The following is a 13,247-nucleotide window of genomic DNA, read 5'->3' as shown; positions in this document are numbered from 1 at the left end:
AATTTACATTTTTAGTGTTCCTGGAAAATTTTTTGAAAAATTATAAAAATTTGTTTTTTGTTTTTGTTTAGTGTTTTTTGTGTGTTTTGAGTGTTTTTATTCTGTTTTGAAAAAGAAAAAAAAATTAGTGCAATTTTCGTTGGTTTGGTGTAGAGCTGAAAATACTCTGTTTCTAGTGTCTCTGTCTGAAATTGAAAAATTAACTGGGAATGAGTCTGAGGGAATTTGAACTTGAAATTTTTTCATTGAAAGCTCTATATCCTAGCTTCACTTTAAAATTGGTTTGGTCAATTTTGGACGTGGGAAGTGTCCTGTGGAAATTTTACAATCTAACAAGGTCCAGGGAGCCATTACAGAGGATTCCCAAAACCCTGTTTCAACTTTGAGTTAGCATATCTTCCTCTTTGTGCGTTCAAATTGATTGATTCCAGTTTCATTTTTCTTATCGCTGTCTTATCTTTGTTTCTTGTGTTTAGGATTTTCTTCAATTTTTCCATTTTCCTATTTGAAAGTTTGTTAGAAGCTCTGAAGGTCTTCTGGACGAAATCCTGTTTCTCCAGACCTGAGGACCAACTTGTGAAAAATTCTGGGAACGATTGGGAAGGATTTTTAATCTAAAGTTTTATATAATTTTCCTGTATATCTCTTGTGTTTCTCATAAAAGTTTCAGGGGAATTTATCATGTGGATTTGCTGATAGAAAATTCACAAGTTCACTGTCTCCAGAGAGCCTACTGTGCGAATTCCAGAATTGCCAAAGCTTCTTGATTGAGCATTTCTAACTCTCTTTCTACTTGTTTGGTGTTATTTTTTTTTCATTTTGTTGCTATTGAGTTTAATAAAAAAAATAAAAAAAATTATTTCTCTTGCTTTTGTGTGTTTTGAATTGTTTCATGTTGATTTGCATTTTAGTTTAGCTTGTTCTTTGTTCTTAATTTTCTTGAGCTTGATTAGTGCATGACCCGAAGAAAACATACCTCTTTTGTTGAATTAGATCCAGAAATTGAAAGAACTATTTCTAGATTGAGAAGATCACAACCTATTCTTGATTCTCATTTGGTTTGTAATTCAACAATGGAAGGTATCTTAGGACATGAGCATGTGCATAATGAGGGCCATGGGAATGGGAATGAGAATTTGCATGATGATGGCCATGTTAATAATGAATTTGAAGGCTTGCATAACCCTAGAGAGGAGAGGAGCATTAGGCAATTAACTCAACCTAATTGGCATGATAATCCTTATGGCTTATATGTTCCTCCTACTAATGTTCAATTTGAAATTAAATCCTCCTTGATTAATGCATTGCCTAAATTTCATGGGTTACCAGGAGAGGATTGTCATAGGTTTTTGCATACTTTCCTATTGGTTTGTGATACTATGAAGCCTATGCATGTAAATGTTGATGATGTTCAAGCTAAGGCTTTTGTATTTTCTCTTGAAGGTTTAGCAAAGGAGTGGTATTTCAACTACCCTTCTTATGTGAAAGTGAGCACATGGGCTGAGCTAAGAAGACTCTTCTTAGATAAATTCTTTCCAAATTCCAAGGTCACCAATTTGAGAAAGCAAATCTATGGGGTCCAACAAGGAGAGGATGAGAGTCTCTATGAGTATTGGACTAGATTCCAAGGCCTTTTGGCTAAATGCCCACACCATCAAATTTCTAGTGAGAATTTAGTCCAATATTTCTATGAGGGCTTGATTCCAAGAGACAAAGTTAACATTGATGCCGCTAGTGGTGGATGCTTGATTGACCTCACTTCCTTAAAGGCTTGGGAACTAATTGACAAGATGGCTTCAAGTGGTGCTCAATACTCTACAAGGGAAAAGAGAAATGTGAATATGGTAGGTTCCTCAGTTCTTAATGATTCATATGTGGACTTGCTAGCTGCCAAGATTGGGAGAATGTTGGCTCCACAAATATCTCAAGTGAGCAATGTAAGTACTTCTCAAGCACTTGTCCCTTATTCTTGTACTTTTTGTGACTCACCTATGCATGTAGAAAGCAATTGTCCTATTAAGTTTGAACAAGTAAATGCTATCTACAATGGAAAACAATCCTATGGTGGGAGGCAAGGGCAAGGAGCTTATTCTAATACTTACAACCCTTCATGGAGAGACCATCCTAATTTCTCCTATTCAAATCCAAATGTGGCTTTACAAGACAATCAACAAAGAGGATCCTATCAAAACACCTTTGGCCGTGACCCTCCACCTCATTTGTCTCAAGGTAGCTCTTCTCAAAGCTACAATCCAAGTGGTAATTCTCTTACACCTTCTTCTAATTCTTATAGTGATAGGAGGCTTGTTCCAATTGAGAGTTCTTCTAATTCGAACTCTTCTAATGATGTGAATGTGTTACGTAAGCAGTTGATTGAAATGAACTCTTTGTATAAAAACATGTATGATGGCTTAGGGAACAAGGTAGAGAGTATGGGTAACAAGTGTGAGAACATGAACTCTAAAATTGATGCCCTTACTTCTCAAATGAATATGCTTGCTAACCAATTAAGTGCAGCCAATGCTCAAGCCTCTACATTACCATCCAACACCGTTGCTAATCCTAAAGCTAATCTTAATGCTATCACATTGAGGAGTGGCAAGGAGTTGGGAGAAAGAGTACAAGAAGACAAAAGACAAGGGAAGGCCGAGAAGCCCTCTTTAAATTCTTCAATTGATGTTAATGTTTCTAGTTCTTCTTTTGCTCCTAATGATGCATCTTTTTGTAGAGATGATGAGGATGAAAACATTGAGGAGATCATATGTGAGCAACCACCATCTAAGGTGGAAAAGGGGACTATGGCCGAGTTGTTTAGTAAGGAAAAAGAGGGAGAGGCCGAGCAAAGTGAAACAAGAAAGGAGAGTTCAAGGAAGGAAGAAGGAAAGCAAAGTCAAGAGATTATGAAGAAGCTTCCTTTTCCACAAGCACAAGTGGTCCCTAAGCAAGTAAAGGGACAATTTGATCAAGAGGTATATGATTTCTTCCACAAGATTCATGTTAATGTACCCTTGATGGATGTAGTTAAGAACTTTCCTAAGTATGCCAAATTTTTGAAAGATTGTTGTACAAATAAAAGAAAATTTAGGCCTAATGCAAGGGTACAATTACCCTCATCTGTGAGTGCTATCATGAAGCCTCAACTCCCTATAAAATGTGAGGACCCTGGTTCCTTCACAATTCCATGCAAGATTGGCAACACACATTTTTTTCTCAGCCATTAATGTTATGCCTCTTTCAATTTATCATGCCTTGAGTCTTGATTGCATGCATAAGACACCTATGATATGCCAATTAGCGGATAGAAGTGTTAGAAGACCACATGGAGTAGTAGAAGACTTGTTGGTTTGTGTTAAAGGTCTATTATTTCCTGTGGATTTCTATGTGCTTGATATGTCAAAAGAAGGGAGTGGGGATGATATTTTGATTTTAGGAAGGCCATTTATGAGGACTGCCCGTACATTGATTGACATGGAAAAAGGTAGTTTGATTTTGAAATGTGGAGAGGATCATGTTATTTTTAATATATATGAAGCAATGAAACATCCTTTTGAGGATTATTCTTTGTTAGGTGTAAGTTCCATTGAGTTATTGCTTCATGATGCTTGTGAGTCTCACATGCTTGATTCTTTCTCACATGTTGATGATGATTTGTCTCTTGTTACTACTACATGTATTGATGGATGTAGTTGTCCTATTTGTTTAGAGATTGATGCATGCTTGAATGATGCAACTACTTCTTCTCATGATTTGTTTAAAATATCTCCTATGCTTGATCTTGAAATGCTTGAGAAGGGTATATCTTCTTGTGTTGTAGGTACTAAAGCCATTAAGGCCGAATCTATGAGTTTTTCTCCACTCGAGCTTGATGTTCTTAGGATTCCCAAGCTATTGGAGGAAAATTCTACACTTTCACATGTCGAGGCCGTGGCTCAAGTCCAAGCACTTGAGGACAAGTTGCAAGAAAAGGGGGAGGCTGTAAAGAAAGAAGAGGAGAAATCAAAAACAAGTGAGAAGCCTAAAAGACAAGATAGTACCATGGAATATTCCACCAAATTAGACTTGAAGAAGCTCATTCCCTCTTGTGTAGAGCCACCTACCTTGGAGTTGAAGCCTTTACCATCCAATCTCAAGTATGCATATCTCATTGAGAATGAGAAGCTTCCGGTAATAATTTCTAACTCTTTATCTCTTGAGGAAGAAAATGCATTACTTGATGTGTTGAGAAAGAACATACATGCTATTGGTTGGACTTTGGCTGACATTCCTGGTATTGACCCTATTGTGTGCACACATAAAATTTTTCTTGAGGACAATGCTAAGCCCATTAGGCAACCACAAAGGAGACTTAACCCATTGATTTTAGATGTGGTAAAGAAAGAGGTTGTTAAGCTACTTAGTGCTGGGATCATCTATCCTATAGCTGACAGTGAGTGGGTGTCTCCAACCCAAGTTGTACCTAAGAAAGGGGGGATTACTGTGGTAAAAAATGAGAAAGGAGAGCTTGTTCCAACTAGAGTTCAAAATGCTTGGAGAGTGTGCATAGACTATAGGAAGCTCAATAATGTGACTAGGAAGGACCATTTTCCTTTGCCTTTTATTGATCAAATGCTTGAGAGATTGGCTTCCAAGTCCCATTATTGCTTCCTAGATGGGTTTAGTGGGTATTTTCAGATTCCTATAGCTCCTAGTGACCAAGATAAGACTACCTTTACATGCCCCTTTGGTACATTTGCCTATAGGAGGATGCCTTTTGGTCTTTGCAATGCACCTGGTACTTTTCAAAGATGCATGATGTCCATATTTTGTGATTTTATTGAACATTGCATGGAAGTCTTTATGGATGATTTTACTGTGTATGGTGAGTCCTTTGATTCATGCTTGCATTCTTTAGATAAAGTGCTTGGTAGGTGCATTGAAAAGAAGCTTGTGCTTAACTTTAAAAATGCCATTTCATGGTAGATAAAGGAATTGTTTTAGGCCATTTGATTTCTTCCAATGGCATAGAGGTGGATAAGGCCAAAGTAGATGTGATTGCTTCTTTGCCATATCCTGTTTGTTTGAAAGATTTGAGATCATTTTTGGGACATGCAGGCTTTTATAGGAGATTTATAAAGGGGTTTAGTGAAATTGCTTTGCCTATGTCTAAACTCTTACAAAAAGATGTTGATTTTGTTTTTGATGATGCTTGCAAAAGGAGTTTTGACACTTTGAAAAGCATGCTCATTTCCCCTCCCATTCTTAAAGCCCCAAATTGGTCTTTACCTTTTGAGTTGTCATGTGATGCTTCTAATTTTGCTGTGGGAGCTATGCTTGGTCAAAGAGAGGGCAAGTTATCATATGTGATTGCTTATGCATCTAGGACCCTAGATTCAGCTCAGGTTAATTACACCACAACTGAGAAAGAGTTGTTTGCTATTGTTTTTGCACTTGATAAATTTAGATCATATCTTCTTAACTCTAAAGTTGTTGTGTACACTGACCATGCTGCTGTGAGGTACTTGTTTAAGAAGACAGATTCTAAGCCTCGCTTGATTCGATGGGTGATCTTAATGCAAGAATTTGATGTGGAGATAAGGGATAGGAGTGGTTCTACCAATCAAGTAGCGGATCATTTGTCTAGACTACCTCATTTAAAAGCTACTATGGTAAACTCTAACCCTACTATTCCTTGTGATTCATTTCCTGATGAGGCATTGTGTGCCATTTCATCTAAGCCTCCATGGTATGCCTCTTTTGCTAACTATATTGAGTGTAGAGTCTTGCCTCCTTGTGCTTCACGTTTTGCCATTGAAAAATTGAAAAGAGAGTCTAGATTTTACATTTGGGAACCACCTTTGATGTGGAAGATTTGTAGTGATAAAGTGATTAGGAGGTGTGTTGATGATGTTGATGTGCCTTCTGTTCTTGAATTTTGTCACTCTCATGCATGTGGTGGTCATTTTAGCTCAAATAAGACAGCTAGGAAGGTTTTAGATTGTGGATTGTATTGGCCTAGCTTGTTTAAAGACTCTTATGAATTTTGTAAAGCATGCTTGAAATGTCAAAAGGTTAGTAGTTGGGGTAAGAGACATGAAATGCCTCAACAACCCATTTTATTTTGTGAGATTTTTGATGTTTGGGGCATTGACTTCATGGGTCCCTTTCCACCATCCTTTAGTTTTGAGTACATATTACTTGGTGTTGATTATGTTTCAAAGTGGATTGAAGCCATTCCTACTAGAACTTGTGATGCTAAGATTGTTTTGAAGTTTCTCAAATCTAATATTTTTTGTAGGTATGGAGTTCCTAAGGCCTTGGTAAGTGACCAAGGATCCCACTTTTGCAATAAGATGATGAAGGCTCTCTTGGCTAAATATGGGGTGCATCACAAAATCTCTACACCATATCATCCCCAAACTAATGGCCAAGCCGAAGTATCAAATAGAGAAGTCAAGAAAATCCTAACCAAGGTGGTGAACACAAATAGGAAGGATTGGTCTTTACACTTGGAGGATGCTTTGTGGGCTTATCGGACCGCTTATAAGACTCCCATTGGCATGTCTCCTTTTCGATTGGTGTATGGAAAGGCTTGCCACCTCCCTGTGGAGATAGAGCATAGGGCCTATTGGGCCATCAAGAAACTAAACTTGGATTTCCATCTTTCGGCTAAGGAGAGATTTCTTCAAATGCAAGAACTTGAGGAGCTTAGGTTGGATGCCTATGAGTCTTCTAGAATCTATAAGGAGAAAACAAGGATCCTTCATGACAAGCTAATCTTGAGGAAAAAGTTCCAAGAAGGAGATCAAGTCCTCTTGTTCCAAACAAGGTTTATTCATAAGCATGCCAAGTTGAAGTCTAAGTGGGAGGGACCATATCTAGTGACCAAGGTGTTTCCCTATGGGGTTTTGCAACTCTTGAATAAAGCCACGGGTTCCACTATGCAAATCAATGGTCACCTATGCAAGCTCTACAAAGATGCCAAATCACTTCAAAAGGAGGAGGACTTCTCTCAACATGTTTTTGAACCACCATGATAAGGTTGTATCTCTCTAACCTTGAGCTTTTACCTTCCTTTAATTGATATATTTAATGATAGGTATAGTTCAAGTGTGGGGGAGATGAACCTAGTAGGAAAATTAGAGTTTATTTGCTTTATTTGACTTCTTTGTTTTGTGTTTTAGTTTGAAAAAAAAAATATCTGCACCACACTTTTGTTATGCATTCATTATTGATCTCACTTTATTTTATCACTAGTCTATACATACATTGAGGACAATGCATGATTTAAGTGTGGGGGAGAGAAATAAACATTTTGTTTTGTTTGTTTGGTTTTGTTTGGTTTTGTAAAAAAAAAATTCAAAAAAAAAATTTCTTTGTTTTGTTTTGTTTGAGGTTACTTAATTACCTAGCTCTTGAATGGATATTTTGATTCTTGAGATGTGGTAATTTTTAGGATTGAATAGGTGTGAAGTGAACATTCTTTTACCTTGAATTAATGGATTAGAGTGGCATATTACCCATTCATGGAAGAGGCTAAACACTCATGTGTGATTAATTCCTTAGTGATGTTACCCTCTAGAATTTGTTTCACTTCTTAATTAAGACCATATATCTTGCACTTGTTTGATAGGAGATGAGAGATGGCATTCATAAAAAATAGCCAAGAGCCAAATAGCCAACCTATTATTATTTATTATCCTTTGTTAGCCACTTTGAGCCTTTGGTTTGATTCTTAAAAAAAAAAATATTCACCCTATTTTTCCCCAAGGAATGCATGTTACACTTTTATATGTCTTTTTAATATTCATTGCATGTCCTAGATCAAATGAGTGGATGCCTATTATCATTTCTCTATCCATTACTTCCATTGTTTTCAAAGAGTTAGGGGCAACCAAAAAAAAAACAACAAAGATAGATTTGAAAAAAAAAAATATAGTCAAAAAGAAAAGAAATAAAGTTGCTAGAAAAAGAAAAAAAAAGAAGAAAAAAAAGAAAAGAAAGAAAAAAAAATAAAAATAAAAATAAAAAGTTGCCTAGCTCATCCATTCCATTTGTTTTATTATTTCTTATCATTTCTTTCCATCATCATTGTGTTAAGGTGTTCACTCAATTGAGTTAGGTTATGCTTTGCATATTAAGGGGATATATCTTGATTTAGCATTATTTTGATGCTAACCCTATTTTTTTTATATACATGCATTTCTTAGACATCCTTTCATTACCTATATCACAACCTAATAAAGTCCATTTGATTCTTGATTGCAAGTGCTATTTAGTGATGGAGATGTAGAAGGGTTACAAATTCATAGTAGGGTTTATCCTAAGAAATTTTGAGTGAAATTTAATACCTTATACACTTTGAGTGATGAGAGCAAACACTTAACCTAGAGAGGCTTACTCTTTGACATTGATTCTTGGTAAGGGTTTGTTTGTGATGTGCATAATTCTTTCGCAATTATTGCCACATTGATTGATAATTTGTAGAAGTTCATGAGCTAGTATTTTAGTGACTTGAAACAATTTTTTCTCTTATTTCTTTGTCTTATAGTTTCTTTTGGGACCTTTTTCACTTGATTTTGCCCGGAGTGCAAAAGCTAAGTGTGGGGGAATTGATAGAACACATTTGTTACCCACTTTTATTTGTCAATTAGGACCATTTTATTAATGATTTATCACCTTCAAGTGCACACATTGCATTAGATTTGGAACTTTGCCTAAGTTTCTAAGATCAGTGCACTAGGGGCATTTTGGTCCAAAAAATGAACTTTTGAGAAAATGTACAAGAAAAATTGACAAAGTGCATTTTATGTCCAGTTGATGAATGGTGAAATTATATTTTTAAAATTCATTTTAGTTTGGGAGTAATTAAATAAAAAAGTCAACACTTTCTTAAGTGTCTTAGTTTGTCCTAGTTTTTGGTTTGCCTTTGTGTGAAAATTTTTATATAATTTTGTGCAGCCTGAAACTTGGTTAATTTAATAAATTCTCCCTTCTAATTATGAATTTAATTCTGGACATGAATTAGATTTTATTATATCATATGCTATTTAATTGAATTATGTGATTTATGTGACATAGGTGGCATGTGACTTGTGCATCAATTGGGCAATTGAGGTCAACACTCCTTGAGGACAATGGCTGATGGTTTGCACGTGAATTATGATTATTTTGAGGGATTAGATCAGCTAAAATGATGTGGATGACACATGGGAAATTAGGCACACATTGGAATCATCTACAAACCAATAGGAAGTTGCCACCTTGCAAGTGTGACAAGGCTCCCATTTACATTTTAATTTCTTTTTCCTTATTTTAATTAAGCTTCAGCTGATGGGAGACACCAAGGAGCACGCCATTTTAAGTCCCAAATGGGATCCAACACATATCTCATTCATCTTCCACATTCTCTCTCTTGTTCATAGTGTTCTTCATTTTCTCTCTTTTGTTCTTCATTTTCCAGCACCCTAACCTCCATTTTCAGCCACCAAACCTCCACAAAACTCATACCATTCTTCTCCTCTCTTCATTTTCGTTCCATCCCTTCCATTTTCACAAGGATTGAAGCTCATTTCCATCATTCAAGAGCTATGGAGTTTGGCCTTCACAAGCAATCACTAGGGTTCTTGAAGATGAAGATTGGCTAAGTTTCTTTGTGGAATCCTAGAGAGATGAAGATGGAGGATGAGTCTTGAGCTTCAAATTGGCTAAGTTCTTTTGTTTCCTATCCTCTTCTCTTTTTACTAGATGGTTAGATTCCTTAATCTAGGGTCTAATCATCTTAGCTTATAAATTCTAATTTGAATTTGATGTTGATGTAAAGAGAGAGGATTGTTTCATTTAATTTCTTCCTTGGACAGCCATGACTGAATTTTGCCACTCTTTGTTTGGCACATAATCTTGTGTTTTTCAATTAGTGAATTTCTTGTGTTAATATTGCATAATCTTGTGGTGTTAATGCTTGTGTTGTTGAGTAGCTTGACATAATCTTGTGGTGTTAATGCTTGTGTTGTTGAGTAGCTTGACATAATCTTGTGGTTGCTCAATTTATGTGTTTGACCATGGCTGTTGAGAGAGGATTTTGAGTGAATCACTTGGCTAATGTCTTCACCAATTGGTTAATTGAACTAGGGACTTTAATCTAAGACCTAGGGAGGTTAGCTAATTAGGTTAATTGGCTTAGGATAATTTTCTTAAGTCATGACAGCTTTAGTCAAGAGGAAAGGGAAGCTAAACTTAGCCTAATCATGAGAAGATAATGAGTCCAAAATCAACTAATCTCTAGGGTTCCATTATTGTAAAAAGGAAGTTCATTTCACTCACTTTCACTAGCATTTTAATTACTTGCACATTAGGTAATTAGTTTAGATAATTAGCTAGATAACTAAATTCCTACAAACTTTGGTTGATTTATTTCACTAGATAACTTTCAATTAGACTTAAAACCATTCCTTGGGAGATGACCTTGGCCCTATATTGCATTAGGGTTAGCTTTAGTGTAATTTTGAGGATAAGCGACTAATTTCCTATCACCTCTCAGGGTTTAATTTTTGCCTAAAACACCTCTTTTCATCCAATTATCCACTCAAAATATTAGATCACTATATAGAAACTCAAAACATCCTCCCTACGATCCAAAGAAATAAAAGCTTACAAGAATAAAGCCTTCGGGATCAAAATCCAAAAATTTTCTCTTCTAAAAATTGAAGAAAATCAAGAGGGAAGGAAGAGGATTGAAGTAGGAAGTTCACCTATTGTGTAGCCGAGCTCGCAATAGTCGTAAAGCCTCCTAGATCCAAGCCTAACTCCCTCTCTTTCTCCTCTCTTCTTCCTCTCTCTCTCTCTCATGCGTTTCCTCCTTATTTGCATTTTCATTTCTGTTTCTGCGTCCAATTTGCTCTTTAAAATGCTAATATAAGACTTTGGGAAAAATTAGAAGAAAGAGCCCAACATATTTTTATTATAGCCCAAAGGCCCGGGTTAACTTTGGTCATTTTTTCATAGTTAAAAATAAAATAAAACCCAACTTTTGCTTAGTAAAATTCAAACTCTGGACCTCTATCAAATTATTCTAAATTTTAATTTAATTATAGATATTTTATTTTATTTTTTTAATAAATCTGAGTCTCAAAATTTTAGGATGTTACATTCTTCCCTCCTTTAAAAAGGATTTTGTCCTCAAAATCCAAGCTAATTCATGAATCAAAGAGAGAAACATACTTAGGGAAATAACTGTGGATACTCCTTTCTCATTTGATCCTTAGTCTTCTAGGTTGTATCTCCCAGAGCTGTCCTTTTCCAAATCACTTTTACCAACCGAATTGTCTTATTTCTGAGCTTCTTATCCTTAGCATCCACAATACGATCTGGTTCAGTCTGATAAGTTAAATTCTCCTAAATTTCAACCTCCTCAGGTTCTATCACATTCGAAGGGCCTGGCTGGTACTTCTTCAGCTGTGACACATGAAACACATTGTTAAACCCGCTAATTGAGGCGGCAATGCCAATTGATAAGCCACTGGCCTAAGTTTTTTCAAAACCTTAAAAGGACCCATATATTGAGGAGACAACTTCTTAGCCTAAGTTGAGCGTCCAACACCTGTCAATGGGGAAACCTTAAGAAACACTTGATCCCCAACCTTAAAAGACAGATCCTTATAATGATTATCTGCATAGCTTTTCTATCTACTCTGGGCCGTAAGAAGCTTTTGTTCCAATTTGATTTTTTTCATGGTCTCATCTACCACATCCGGTCCCATCATTATCCTCCCACTCAACTCATACTAATAGAGAGGTGATCTGCACCGTCTTCCATATAATGCTTCATAAGGAGTCATCTGAATACTGGCATGATAATTGTTATTATAAGCAAACTCTGCCAGAAGCAAATGCTTATCCTAGCTTCCCTAAAGCTCTAGGGCACACGACCTCAACATATCCTTTAATGTCTAGATCGTCTGCTCAGTTTGTCTACCTGTTTGTGGATAATAGGACGTACTGAACTTCAGATCCGTGCCCATAGCCTTTTACATAGCTTGCCATAAATTTGATGTAAACTAAAGATCACGGTTTGAAACAATATCCCTCGATACCCCATGTAGTCGTATAATCTCCTTAATGTAAATCTCAGCATACCTATCAACTGTATAAGTGGTCTTAACCTGTAAGAAATGTGCTGACTTAGTCAAACGATCTATAATTACCCAGATAGAGTCAAAATTAGCCTCAATTCTCGGCAGACCAGATATAAAATCCGTTGAAATATTGTCCTATTTCCATTTAGGAATCTCCAAAGGCTGTAACAACCCCGATGGCTTTTGGTGCTCTATCTTAACCTTCTGACAGGTCAAACACTTACTAACATACTTTGTGACATCCTTTTTCATGCCTGGCCACCACCAATGATGTTGCATGTCATGATACATCTTAGTAACACCGGATGAAGGGTGTAGCTACTACGATGCGCCTCATCCAATAATTTCTTCCGAATAGACTGACTGTTGGGAATACACACCCTATCCTTGAAAACCACATACCCATCATCACTAAACCAATAGTCCATTGTCTCACCATTCTTGATGTCTTGACTTATTTTTAATAAAATTGGATCTTAAAGCTGAGCATCTCGTATCTCTTTCCAAAATTCATTAAAAATAACCGTAGTCTTAAGACTATTCAAGGAGAACTCAGTCATACCCAGCGAAGTCTCAACTAAAGACTCTATCAATCTATGCTCCCAAGCCATTAAATAGGCTACATGTAAGGTCTTATGACTAAGAGTGTCTGCTATCACATTTGCTTTCCTCGGATGATACTTAAATTCAAAATTATAATCTTTAAGAAACTCCATCCAACATTTCTGTCTCATGTTTAGCTCTTTTTGATCGACCAGGTACCTGAACTCTGTTCCGTAAAGATAATGACGCCAGATCTTCAATGCAAAGACCACCGTAGCTAACTCGAGATTATATGTTAGATAATTCTCCTTATGTGACCTAAGTTGTCGAGATGCATATGCCACTGTCCTCTCATCTTGCATTAGAACACAACCAAGACCCTTATGAGAGGCATCAATATACACATCATAGGGCTTTTGAGGATCCAGAATCACCAACACTGGAGCTGTCGTTAACCTTTCTTTCAACTCAAAAAAAAGCTATCTCGTACCTATCATCCTAGATAAATGGTGTATCCTTCCTTGTGAGCCTAGTCAAAGGCATAGAAATCTGAGGAAAACCTTTGATATAATGCCAGTAGTAACCTACTAACCC

The 13,247-nt window shown here is 36.4% G+C and overlaps 1 non-coding gene across 1 annotated transcript; it reads right to left on the bottom strand.

Moving 5' to 3' along the window:
* Positions 1-1,553: 1,553 nt before the first annotated feature.
* On the bottom strand, positions 1,554-1,660 carry LOC129312248 (small nucleolar RNA R71). The gene has a single exon (XR_008593495.1). It is a non-coding gene; the product is annotated as a small nucleolar RNA R71 (small nucleolar RNA).
* Between the last annotated feature and the right edge of the window lie 11,587 nt (positions 1,661-13,247).

The sequence above is a fragment of the Prosopis cineraria genome, unplaced genomic scaffold (genome assembly GCF_029017545.1).
Source record: "Prosopis cineraria cultivar Desert tree isolate PC_DT_omini unplaced genomic scaffold, ASM2901754v1 PC5, whole genome shotgun sequence".
Lineage (NCBI taxonomy): Eukaryota > Viridiplantae > Streptophyta > Magnoliopsida > Fabales > Fabaceae > Prosopis > Prosopis cineraria.
This window is presented reverse-complemented; position numbering and strand designations above follow the sequence as displayed.